The sequence below is a fragment of the Aedes aegypti genome, chromosome 1 (genome assembly GCF_002204515.2).
Source record: "Aedes aegypti strain LVP_AGWG chromosome 1, AaegL5.0 Primary Assembly, whole genome shotgun sequence".
In the NCBI taxonomy this organism is placed as follows: Eukaryota; Metazoa; Arthropoda; class Insecta; order Diptera; family Culicidae; genus Aedes; species Aedes aegypti.
Window position 1 is genome coordinate 176923280 of NC_035107.1, and position 13160 is coordinate 176936439.

Consider the following 13160-nt stretch of genomic DNA (forward strand, 5'->3'; position numbering starts at 1 on the left):
ACATCAGTTATCTCCCACCCGAGCACTTCTTCATTTTTCCGACAGTCTGAGCTCTCTGGAGGCTGATCGATCAATGAAGCCGGTGAAGCACTCAGCGTACTTCCTGAATAGAATACGCCACCCAACTAACATTCACTCATTTACTAAACACCATTATAGCAGTTTTTTTCAGCATTATGTTTAATAACATTTTAATATTTTTCTTGGGCAACCTTTGTTCAGGCGTTGTTCACACAAATTTGGAGGAACTTTAAAGCATGTCGTTGAATTCTAACTTTATTTTTCAGCTTTTAAAACGTTTTACAAGCATTTAGTTAAGCTTTTATACGACTGGTTCAAAAATAATTTAAAACAAATAAAAAACAAAAAAATATTTTTCTAGGCGCTTCAAATGTAGTGTACACAAATATCATGATATAACAACCAAATAAGAAAATCGCCTGAATACTGGATTCGAACTTGAGACCTTCCAATCGTCAGCGGTATCCCTTGCCATCTGCGCAATCCTAGAATTGATGAATGAATCGTCCAGTGCAAAATATAAACCTCTCATAGCTGAATATTGATCATGTTTAAGCTTCTATTCGACATCTTCTAATCAACACATGGTACGCTATTCAACAACTGAATAAGCATATTATTCAGTTGCTGTTTAGTGCTGATCCGAGCTGAGTTCAGTCGGCTATTTTTAGAACACAGTGAGAAAATTTATGTCAAGATGGTAAAAAATAATGTTTATTTACACAAAGTGAAATCAGTCTGAAATTATTAAGGTGAATATGCATCAAAGCCAAACCTCAAATTTTTAAGAGCACAAATCTAGAGAACCAGACAGCGCAGTGGTTCGAGCTGAAAACCTAACCGATTGGTCACACGCTGGTGGTAACCAATCGATCAAGTTTTCAGCTTGAACGGATGTTTAGTTCTCTAGATTACTCTATTTTGTATTAAAGAAATAGTCCTCTGTATGAATATTATTAAATCATTTGAAGGGTTCTGAGGACTATGCGCCTGAATAGAAAAATGTTCGAATATCTTGACGCGTGGGATTTTTTCAGAAATGGCCAAGCAAATCATTTTTCTTAGATCGCACTATTCAGTTGTGAAGAAATGTCATTTCAAATGTAGCTCGCTATAGAAATTTATTTAATTAATTCTGTCAAAGAAATTTCCACTTTTCTTATACGGAACAACATCCCGAGCAGGCGTAAAAAGCTTAGCAATATCAAATTATAATATGGATAGCTAAAAGTGATATTAACTTGATAGATATAATATATAAGAGATCTGGAAATGATATCTAAAATTAACTACATACAAAGAACAAACAAAATTTTGATGTTGTCTTCAGATCTTTCATGTCAAGCAAGTCAATATCACGCTTTTTTGTCAGTACTTCGCTCCTACTAGGAATACTTAGCTCAAATGTTTGTTTTTGGTTTTCAAAATAATCCTACATTTCTGGAGGCTGACCATGTTTATTTTCTGAACAGCTATTCAAAAAGATTTGAGAAAGCATAAGTTATAAGCTTTGAAATGCATTCGGAACTCAACACGAATTTCGGATGTTTTGTTCATTTTATGAAATTTAGCTATATTGTGATCGCTTTCACAGGGCTTATTTATTGCTGAACAATGTGTTTGTTATTCGACATTTTTGGCCTCTATTGGATCAACTGTTCTTATAATATACTGAAGCTGAATAGACCATTTCCGTAAAAAAAATTTATTGTCTAATATGCTTCCTTTCAATTTACTGAACGAACTTTTTTAAGTTACCCATATGTTTTGAAGCCTCTAACTATTGAAAAACAATGAAAAACTGGCGGCACGCCATTTCACCCCACGATCTCCATTTTTTTTTAATGCTTATGTCCCTTCTGACCCCCTTTTCCCCCAATGTTTTCACCACAGTTGTGGTGAATTTTCGATCAGCTGATTTAGCAGCTGATTGCCAATCGTGACAGATATTTTTTGTTTATGTTTTCGATCAGAACCCTTGAAATGACTGTCGTCAGATTTTCCGACTCGACGGTCAGGAGCATTTGTTTCGCCATTGATTGGCTTGTGATTCTCATCGCTTCCGCTGCCGGTGTTACTGGAGTCCACTGTACTAGCCGTGATGGACCGTGACCGGTCTCAGCCGTCTGACACAGACACCACAAAGAAACAAGAAATCACGTTTCACTCCGCTTGAACCAAAATCCTTACGAGCGATCGCGTCCATCGCGTCGCGGATGTCGCTTGTTGTGATCCGAGATTTCGTTTCGATGTTCTGACGTTTCAAAAAGTAAATAACAGCTGAGCTTAGAGAATAGAGGTAATAAACTATAGAGGAAGAATGTCGCTGGCGTCGCTACAGGAACATCTTTTGCTGGCGGAGATAGGCGGGTCTATAAATGTCAACGCGAAAAAGTATGCAGTTTGACACTTATGTACCCGACATGTTTCTGAGCGAGAACAAAGGGAACAGCAGCGACATTCGTCCTCTATAGTTTTCTATCTCTATTGCTTAGAGTTATCAGCTTTTGGCCTTTTTGACATTTTACTGGCGTGGTGAAAAACAAAATCACCACGCTTAGGGTTACCATTTTCGTTCCGCATGTCTCCAAAAGTGGTGGAATTGCCAATTTTCAAAAAATTGTCAAAAAATCAAGAATACATTTTAAGCAAAAATACCAACGGATATGTAAGTTAGAAATCATGATCTTTCGAGGAAAAATATAAAACCGGGGTGTTAGGTCTGACGGAAATGGTCTATTTGATTTCATTTAAATCATGAAATAGAAAGCAATGTAGGTTGTTTACATCTGTGTGTGATAATCATTCAATTTTAGGCATATTTTACTTGAACATAAATCATTTTTAGACTGGATGATTTTCATGCGATGCAATTTGTAAACAAATGATTTTCACAGCGATGAAAATCATCTTGATTGTGTCTGAAAATAGGTATGGGGCTAGGATGAGGCAAAAATCATTCAATAGGGTCCTAAAATGTTTAATAAAATCTTGTTTTTATTTAATAACACGAAAGAGCATGTTACTGGAACTACTTTAGCAATGTTTCCCGCTCAAATAACGGCTATATCATATTTAAAATTTAATTTAAAAATTGGATCTATATATGAACCTTGACACTTTTGATCATGTTTGACGTTCGCTTAGTCGATAAAAACACCACATGGGTTTTAGTTTTAACACTGGGGTTGTTCCTATCTGACATTTCGGAAGGGACACGGAAAACAAAATACACCCAAAATTTGACTTTAAGCCAGAGTGTGACAAAATCTAAAAAAATACAAAAACATGTTTTTCGAACTTAAATTAACGGAAAACATTAGAAAATTGAGTAAACATGTGTTTTTGGCCTAAGCTTAAGCGTTTGGCACTAAAATTGGGACAGGGCTTTAGGACCCTATTGATGGCGGGAGATTTCGTTCAGTGTATGGGACTTATAGTGGTAAGCTCCATCGAAGTTAATACGCCAATCGCGTATTATCCTCGATTTTACCATAGTTTACGCGATTGGCGTATTAACTTCGATGGAGCTTACCACCATTATTCACACCGTATGTTCGCATATGACTTGCGGTTCTACACGGAGCCGCAAATTAACTCAACTTTGACTTCTTTTGACGCAATTCGGCTCTTCCGTGGGTAACCAAAATTTGAGTTAACTGATATATACCTATCATTAGTGTGGGGGTGGGAATGCCAAATTCTTTAGAGCAAACACAGGGTTGTAGTGTACTGCTTAAAGCTACAAATAAATTTTATTGTAAGGTAGAATCTCTTTATGTAAATCTATTGTCACTTACATATTTTGGTGATAACCTCCGAAACGTTCGATTCGTTTCGTCGACTGCTGATGATACTTGCTACCTACAAATGTTTATTACTTGTAATATTTCTTTTTAGGATCATTTTCTATTACTTACTGCGTGTAGCCAAACTCTAGCCAAAGATTAAACTGTGATCTAGTATTAAGTTGAATTTAGGTTCTAAGTAAACAATATCGAGATCAATAGAAATAGGAATTTAGTTAAGTATTATTTCACAATTCTGCATAAAGATTTTACTCACTAGGTTTAAGAACACTAACTGCATGAATTCAACACGAGATTAACTTGATAATTTAAGATTTGTTTAAGAAATTTTAGTTCACACTGACTGAAAATAACTTGATTGTTCTAATTCAATTTATTTAGCATGATATGCAAAATCACTTATCGATCTGACAGTCCACGTCATCGACCGTTGACATAACTTCTCTTCTTTCATCTACGGCGTCGCTGCAACGAGGGGTTTGCCGTCACATTCCCCCTTCCGTAAATCCTGGAACATCCGAGGATCCGTTACCAGGTTTTGCTTCATCTAAGACGTCCAAAACTGCTAGATTCACCGCCGCTCGTCGATGAACTCCTGAAGATGTTTTCACCATTGCTTGACGAACTCTGCCATCTTTGCCTTTCAAGACTTCTACAATTCTCCCGCGCACCCATTGACTTCTCGACGGACCTCCAATAACCATCACCAAATCTCCTACTTCAAGGTCCTTAACATTGTCAAACCACTTTGATCGTCTCGTGATGATTGGAATGTATTCCTTAATCCATCTCGTCCAAAAACTGTCCGTAATGGATTGCGCTAATTTCCAGCTACTGCGAAGATTCCCAATAAACTTTAAAGGTTCCATCGGCATCATTTTTGATCCATTAGAACTGCCCAATAAAAAATGATTGGGCGTTAAAGATTCCTGATCTGCAGAGTCTAAAGGAATGTAGGTGAGAGGACGACAATTGATCATCCCTTCAACCTCGCAAAGAATGGTCTCCAAAGTCTTTGAAAGACCATGCACGACCTCGAGGTGTATAGCCCTTATTGCCAGGCATGTAAATAAAGCAACCCACCGTTTTACTTGACTACGCCCAGCTCGCACCAGCAATGGGCCGAAATAGTCCAACCCGACAGATGTAAACGGTTTAACATAAGGCGTAACTCGATACTCCGGGAGTGGTGCCATAATGGGTGGCTGAGGTTTTGCTTTCATCACACGACACCAAACACAGCTTTTTGCTACCTTGTAAATCAGGGAACGTAGTCTTGCAATCTCGAAACGTTGTCTTACTTCATTTGCAATAGTTTCTCTGTTAGCGTGGCGGTAGAACTGATGATACCAGTCGATGAGCAAGAAAGTAATCGGATGGTCATGGGGTAGAATCACCGGATACTTCGCTTCAAAACTCATGACAGTTGCTGCTCCTGCTCGACTACGTTTCCGTAGTACGCCTTTATCGTCAACGTAAGGCCAAGTTTTATAGATAGGGCTGGATTTGTTCACGGTGAGATGTTGATCGCCAGGACCACCTTTACTGCTAGATAGAACTCTTATTTCATTAGCGAAAACTTCCGACTGTGCTTCTCTCCATAACTCGCATTCCGCACGTTCTAGTTCTTCTTGTTGGAGCGTTCCTACCTGCAGTGGAATGCCCTGTACTTTCCGTTGCACATTGTCTAGAAAGCGCAGAACATACGCCATTACACGGTGTAACCTGATCCATTTACTGTAGCGACTGACGTCAATTATCGGCTGATGATGCTTGTGATGCAACACGCGGCTATGGTTTGGGCGTAATTCTTCTTCGGTTAGTGGAAGTTTTGACTGCCTCGGCCATTCTTCTTCTGCATTATGTAGGAAACTCGGACCTTGGAACCACTGACTGTCCGATTGAAGTTTCGGTCCCTCATTCCACTTGGTGGCTTGGTCCGCTATATTCAACTTGGAAGGTACCCAGCGCCAATTTTTCTGCTCCGTAGACGTTAAAATTTCTCCAATCCGAACGGCTACGAATTTGTTATAACGACGGTGTTCGGAATTTATCCACGCCAACACTGTTGCTGAGTCACTCCACATGTATCGCTGGTGAACTTTGAAGGAATGCTGATTACTGATTGATTCCAAATATCTCACCCCAAGGACTGCTGCCTTGAGTTCCAATCTAGGAATAGACAACGACTTGAGAGGCGCCACTTTGGATTTAGCTCCGATTAGTGACACGCTTACGTCTTCTCCTGTTGCCAGGCGGAAATAGGCAACGCAAGCGTAGGCACCTTCACTTGCATCCACAAACACGTGGACCTGTAGCTGGTTCTTGTCACCTGGAACCAGCGACTTAAAATAGCAGCGTGGAATGCGCAATGCATCAAGTTGTGGAAAGAATCGCGTCCATTGCTTCCAACGAATGCACAAAGCTTCATTGATTTGCTCGTCCCAATCGCATCCTGAGGCCCAGATATCTTGCATGAGCACTTTCCCATGTATAAGAAAAAAGGCAATGAAGCCTAAAGGATCGAAAAGGGTCATAAGTATCTTCAGTACTTCGCGTTTTGTTGGATTGTGGTTATTCTCCAAAATTGTGCGCAGATCATCTCTTAGAGAGAATGTATACGTGAATGTATCCTCGACAGGAACCCATCTCATCCCGAGTATCGATTCAGATATCGCGCTGCGCTCCAACGTCATATCTTTGATATTATTTGAAGTCTTTTCTCCAATGCTGCGCAGCAGTTCAGATGAGTTCGATCGGAAATTTCTTAATTCAAAACCTCCTTCTGCATGTATTGTCCTCACCTCCTTCACTACCTGCTTGGCTTCTTGAATAGTCTCAAAGCTATCCAAATAGTCATCTACATAATGATATTTCTGGATGGCAATTACAGCTCGGGGATACTGATCGGAGAATGCCGCCGCGTTGACATTTTTCACATATTGTGCCGACGCAGGGGAGCACGTTGCCCCAAAAGTAGCCACATCCATCACATATATTTCCGGACGTTCCGACGGATCTTCCCTCCACAGGAATCGCTGGGATTGCTGGTCTTCAGCTCGCATTTTTAGTTGGTGAAACATTTCCCTAATGTCACCACTTACGGCAATCGGAAAATGTCTAAACTGAATGAGTACAGCCGTTAGTGACGACAGAAAGTCGGGACCCTTCATCAGTTGAGAATTAAGAGAAATTCCTGATGCTTTTGCGGCTGCGTCCCAAATTAGCCTTATTTTTTCTGGCTTTTTGGGATTCACTACCACATCAAGTGGTAAGTACCACACTCGCCGTGGGTCAGCTGTTTCTAGCTCAGCATTCGTTATCCGATGAGCGTAACCCTTTCGTTCGTATTCCGCTATCTGCTCTCGTATTTTCTGCTTCATACTTGGATCTTGCTTTAACCTCTTCTCCAGGGATTGCAGCCTACGTGCTGCCATCGAATAGCTATCCGGTAGCTCAGGATTATCAGTCTTTCACAAAAGGGCTACTTCAAATCCTGATGAGGTACGCCTGGTAGTGTCTTCCAGCATTCGTTTGGCCCTTTTATCCTCGTCAGATTCCAGTTTCGCTTGCGTACCTTCTGTTCCCATACTTTCAACTGTGAAAAAGTTTTTCAACTGCTCGTTCAACAGCATGTCGGGGTTGTCCACTTCGGTCATGTGGAAGTTTATCACTGCTTGGGAAGAGCCAGCATCTGGTTTGCTGCCATAAATACCCCAACCTAGTCGGCATTTTGCAGCAATCGGTTCTCCTTGCCGTCCTTGACGGATTTTTAATGGAACACCCAACTGCAGATTATCCAGTCCAATCAAAAGTTGGGGTTGGATCCGTGCATGATCTTCTATCGGAAGACCACGCAGATGAGGGAATTTTTTTGCCAATTCTTGGTATCTCATGGACTGAGAAGGTAGGGACAGACTACTTACGGTATGAGCACCGACCAACTGATGCTTTGTCTTCCCTTTTTTCCCGGAGATCTCCAAGTGCACCTTTTGAGATTTTGCTTCCCTTCGGGTCACGTTTCCAGTCCATTTCAATGTTAACGGTTCATTCTCGCCATTTACGCCCAATTGACTTGCAACGCTCGCATCGAGAAAGGTGAGCTCCGACCCCTCATCAATGAAAGCAAATACCATGACTGATTGCTCTTCATAATGCAGTACAACGGGTAGCACGCGGAAGAAAGTATACGTACCTTCAGAAGACATGGAGACATTAGAAGAAACATTGACTGAGTGCGATGGTGCAGATGGAACTGGACAGTGGAGCAATGTATGGTGCTTATTGCGACAATCTTGAACACCACATCCTTGCCAGGATTTACATGGCCATTTCCCATGATTATTCAAGCATGTTCTGCAAAGTCCTTTGTGTTGTATAGTTTTCCATCGCTCGTCCACATTCATCGCCTTGAACTTGAAACAGTCGCAGACTCTATGACCCTCACAGTTACAAACTACACAAATCTTACCAGTTTTCCTACTGTTAGTCGAAAATTTGGAGGAAGAACTAGTTTGTATTGCAGACCCTATTGAATGTGCTTGAATATGGGCCTTTTCTCTAGGTTTATATCGTTCATTTTTAAAACCACCGCTAGCGACCGGTAAGTCGAACGTAACTTCACTTGCTGCGCTGACTAATTGGGACATAAATTTACCAAATGTCCGCAGTGTGGGCATGGGGTAATGTTTCTTGTATATTCCCCAGTCTAGCCTGAGAGGACCTGGTAGTTTTTCAACCATTTGTTGTATTAGAATAGGATTGGTTAAATGGCTTTCCTGATGCGCTGCCTCCAGGTGGTCTACTAAGTTTTGTACTGCTAATCCAAACTCCATTACCGATTCTAGACGGTCGTGCCTTGGAGCCGCAACTTGCTGAACCTTTCGTAGCAAAGATCGAATCAGTAACTCTGGACGACCATATAAAGTGCGTAGCGTTTCGATTACCGAGGGAACACTGGACGGTAGCAATAGGCGACTGCGTACTGCCTCTAGTGCAGGTCCTTTCAGGCACCTTTGTAATCGGATTAAATTTTCAGCATCAGAATACCCGCAGGTGATTGTTGTTTGTTCGAAGCAGCAGATAAATATGGGCCAATCTTCGGGATTGGCACAGAACGTAGGTAACTCTTTACCCATCACTTGACGAGCTGCTATGTGTTCGGCTCCAAGCACTGTCGGCGTGTTGTTTTCGACCATTCGTCCTATTGGTTCCTCTGTCGCCATGGCACGATACCTCGATGGAATCCAAGGATTGTCGTGCAATGCGTGTTGATAGTTGAGATCTCTCTGCACTGGATTTGGAGGCGAAAAACGAGTAGAACCGTTTGGATTCGTTTGATAAACATGGTGAACGACAGGATTTTTAACTCCCATTCGCGGTAACCTGAGGATTGACTGCATCTACGGGGCCAGTAGGAATGCCAGTAGGGCTTGGATTGACGACTTCCTTATGTCGCCCTTGATTGTCCTCGCCACATTCCAAGGGTCTTCCAGTAAGTTGCAGATCCGCAAGCCACGATGAGACATTATCCTGAACGTCGACCTCGGATGCACATTTGCTACCAGCGTTGCTTTCTGCGATTTGCCGTAAGAGTGCTTTCCTTTTCGTCAAAGAATCCTGCCGAATCTGCTGCTGCTCTTCTTGAATCTTCCGTTCTTCCGCTAACTGCAGCTGTCGTAACTCGGCTTCTTCTTCCAACAACTTTCTCTTTTCCTCTAACTGACGCTTCCTTTCCTCAATCTCCTTCTTCTTCATTTTCTCCTTTTCCTTCTTCCTCTTCTTTCGCCAGACGTTCCTCTTCTACTATTTTCAGCTCCGCCTCCAGAACAGCAACCCGTTCAGAAACACGAGAGCCAGCCTGGCTTCCAACCGGAGTTTTCAGCTTTGTTTTACTCCTCGTGGTCATTACGCTACGGGAATCCGAGTGTTTGGGTCGATTTTCGCGTCCTGCCGTTCCTTTATGTAGCTGACCTGATGTTTCTCCTGTACACTCCTTACAAACGTACGATTGATCTCTTACGTTTCCATCAACATTTGCGCAACCAAAATGCTCCCATTCGTGGCATTTGTCGCAAGCTACCATTTGGTCTTCCGCTGAATTCGGTCGGGTACATCGCTTGCAATTGTGGCCATCTATCGAGTCGCGAAGATCTTCCATTTCGGAACCCACGTACAAAATATCTTTAAGTTTGTGGGGGTGGGAATGCCAAATTCTTTAGAGCAAACACAGGGTTGTAGTGTACTGCTTAAAGGTACAAATAAATTTTATTGTAAGGTAGAATCTCTTTATGTAAATCTATTGTCACTTACATATTTTGGTGATAACCTCCGAAACGTTCGATTCGTTTCGTCGACTGCTGATGATACTTGCTACCTACAAATGTTTATTACTTGTAATATTTCTTTTTAGGATCATTTTCTATTACTTACTGCGTGTAGCCAAACTCTAGCCAAAGATTAAACTGTGATCTAGTATTAAGTTGAATTTAGGTTCTAAGTAAACAATATCGAGATCAATAGAAATAGGAATTTAGTTAAGTATTATTTCACAATTCTGCATAAAGGTTTTACTCACTAGGTTTAAGAACACTAACTGCATGAATTCAACACGAGATTAACTTGATAATTTAAGATTTGTTTAAGAAATTTTAGTTCACACTGACTGAAAATAACTTGATTGTTCTAATTCAATTTATTTAGCATGATATGCAAAATCACTTATCGATCTGACAGTCCACGTCATCGACCGTTGACATAACTTCTCTTCTTTCATCTACGGCGTCGCTGCAACGAGGGGTTTGCCGTCATAATTAGGTTGTTTCCATTTGACAGCGGCAAAACAAACAACTCAGTGCAAAAAAATCGACCCAGCGTTAGCTTTCGAAGTCTCCGTGATGGGTTAAAACAACTTAACGTGAGGTGAACTCGAAAGAACCCAAATTTGGCTTATTCCATTGAGCTTCGACGCTGGGTCGCTGCGTCTCTCTCTGTTTTTGACAACATTGCTATTGCGAGAGAGGCAAATCAACCCAATCGTGGGTAAAAACTAAATGCAGTTTACCCAAATTTGAGTAAAAAGAACTTATTTTTTGGGTAGTCTGGTTTCTCCACTCCACAAACTTCGGACTACCTAATCGCATTGACGTCTGTCATTCGCTACATGACCCGAGATACTTTGATGGATGTCAGTTGGTGTGTGCAGAACACTGTAAGACCAAAGTACCCTTTAAAAGGTAAAAAAGTACCCTCTTTGAGAGAAACTAGTTTAACTCATAAAAAGAGTAAAGGGCCTTTACTCTTTAAAGATTAAACGGCTTGTACGTCAGATCAACGAGTAAATTTTACCCATTATCCAAAACTTATTTTGTAAAAAACAGAGTAAAATTTACTCTTGTTTTATAGATGATAATGTAGTATATTTTAATTATTGATTTTCATAGAATAATGAAAAGTAAAATCTCATAAACACATATTTTTTATTCAATGCATCATAAAGTATAATATCATTAAATATCCATCAGGGTTTGAGTTTCTTTTTGGAACTGGTAAATGGGGCTGGAAATTCCTGTAGACCAGAACATTCATACGGGATTGTACTCTGCAGCCAAAGCATCCTGTAAAATAAGATTGATTAATAGATGCGACACGGCAATAAAAGCAATTCATGTACCTACCTTGGACCTTCCCGCATTTCTGCTAACTTATTTTGTTGTTATGGAACAAAAAAAACTCCGAAGTTTCTCAAACACTGCTACATGTCCGACCGATTGTTGTCAACAAATTTTTCACCCATTAAAGAGTAAATGAACGGAATATGTAAATGGGCACAAAATACTCATTATTGGAAAATTTTAAATACCCTTTATTTTGACAGCTGCATATATCAGCAAAAAATGGGCATTTTTTATTCTTTAAAGGGTAATGCCGAGTTTACAGTGAATACAATTGGGGGGTACCGCGAACAGGTTCAGTATTTGAATACATAATCAGTGCTGCCAGTGTCGGCAAAATCCCCCTGCCCGTAACGCACTTCCGGTTCCGCTGACGACTCTGCGTTGCACCTGTAGTACTGCTAACTTTGATACGATGTTGATGTTTAAAAATCCTGATCAAAATGCCACATTTTATGCTTGGGACCCTCAGTTGAAAACCGGGGAAATCTTGAGAATTATACTGAAAAAGCGGGAATTTTAAAATAGATATTTGGTGGCCACTCTGCTATAAACCAATATTTATTTGTTAAAGAAAGCAAAAAATGAGATAATTTTGCTAGAACAACCAAAACAACTGTAGGAAAAGTCATTAGTAATTAAATAACTAAATTGTTAGATTAGATTAATTATTTGTCAAGGTATAGACGTTTTTCATGAACATATTATTTTCAAAATTTGTTGCCAATCCTGGCAGCACTGCTAGAAAAAGGTTCCACGAGACAGCATATGAACCTCAACAGAATTGTCATGAGATACGTGAAAGAGGAGAGCGCAAAACTTCATCAAGCGTAGATCAAAATTGAAAGTCGTCATAAAGAGTTGTTAGACAAACATCGTGAATTTGACAAATATATAGTTATTGAATTTGCTTTACTAAATCGAAAGAATCGAGTCTATTCCCCAGTTGAATTTAGTTATTGTTCAGTAAGTGCAATCTGATTAAGTTTCGCAATACGAACTAAATTTGATTTGTTTAGGTTTAGGATTTCCACATCTCGGTAGTGTAACCTCCAATTCCGGCTGAGGCTGAGTTGGTAATTTGAAAGCATTGTAAGTTGTTCGATTTGTTATACAATTACTAGTGAACTTATTAGGTTTACGATTATTAGGTCAGGTTTCACCAATAACGCTTGAGCCCTAACCGGAACTGGCCATATTTGTTGGATTTACGCTGTAACATAAAGAAGGGCGACCAAATTGTAAGTTTATTGGATTCTAAACATGAATATCTACTTAATAAATCAATCTCTAGCTTTAAGATTTACGTCACAACTGAACTCAGTGCGTTTTCTGTAAAGAGGTCCGAATTCGAAAATCAACAAGCTTAAAGAATTTGCCTAATACACCGGAGGACAGGATGCCAGAAACGGATCTATACGATTGCAAACTCTGCCGGAGGTCGAACAATGTGGACGATATGGTATTTTGTGCAGTGTGTCAGGAATGGTATCACTACCAGTGCGTGGGAGTAACATCAGCCGTTGCGAACGAGAGCTGGATGTGCGCAAGATGTGCGGCACTACCATCGTCCACGCGGATCGGCGAGCTATTTGGTGGCGATCAAGCGCTTCCTGCCACCATCATAACCGTATCGTCCGTGAGGGCCAGCGAATCA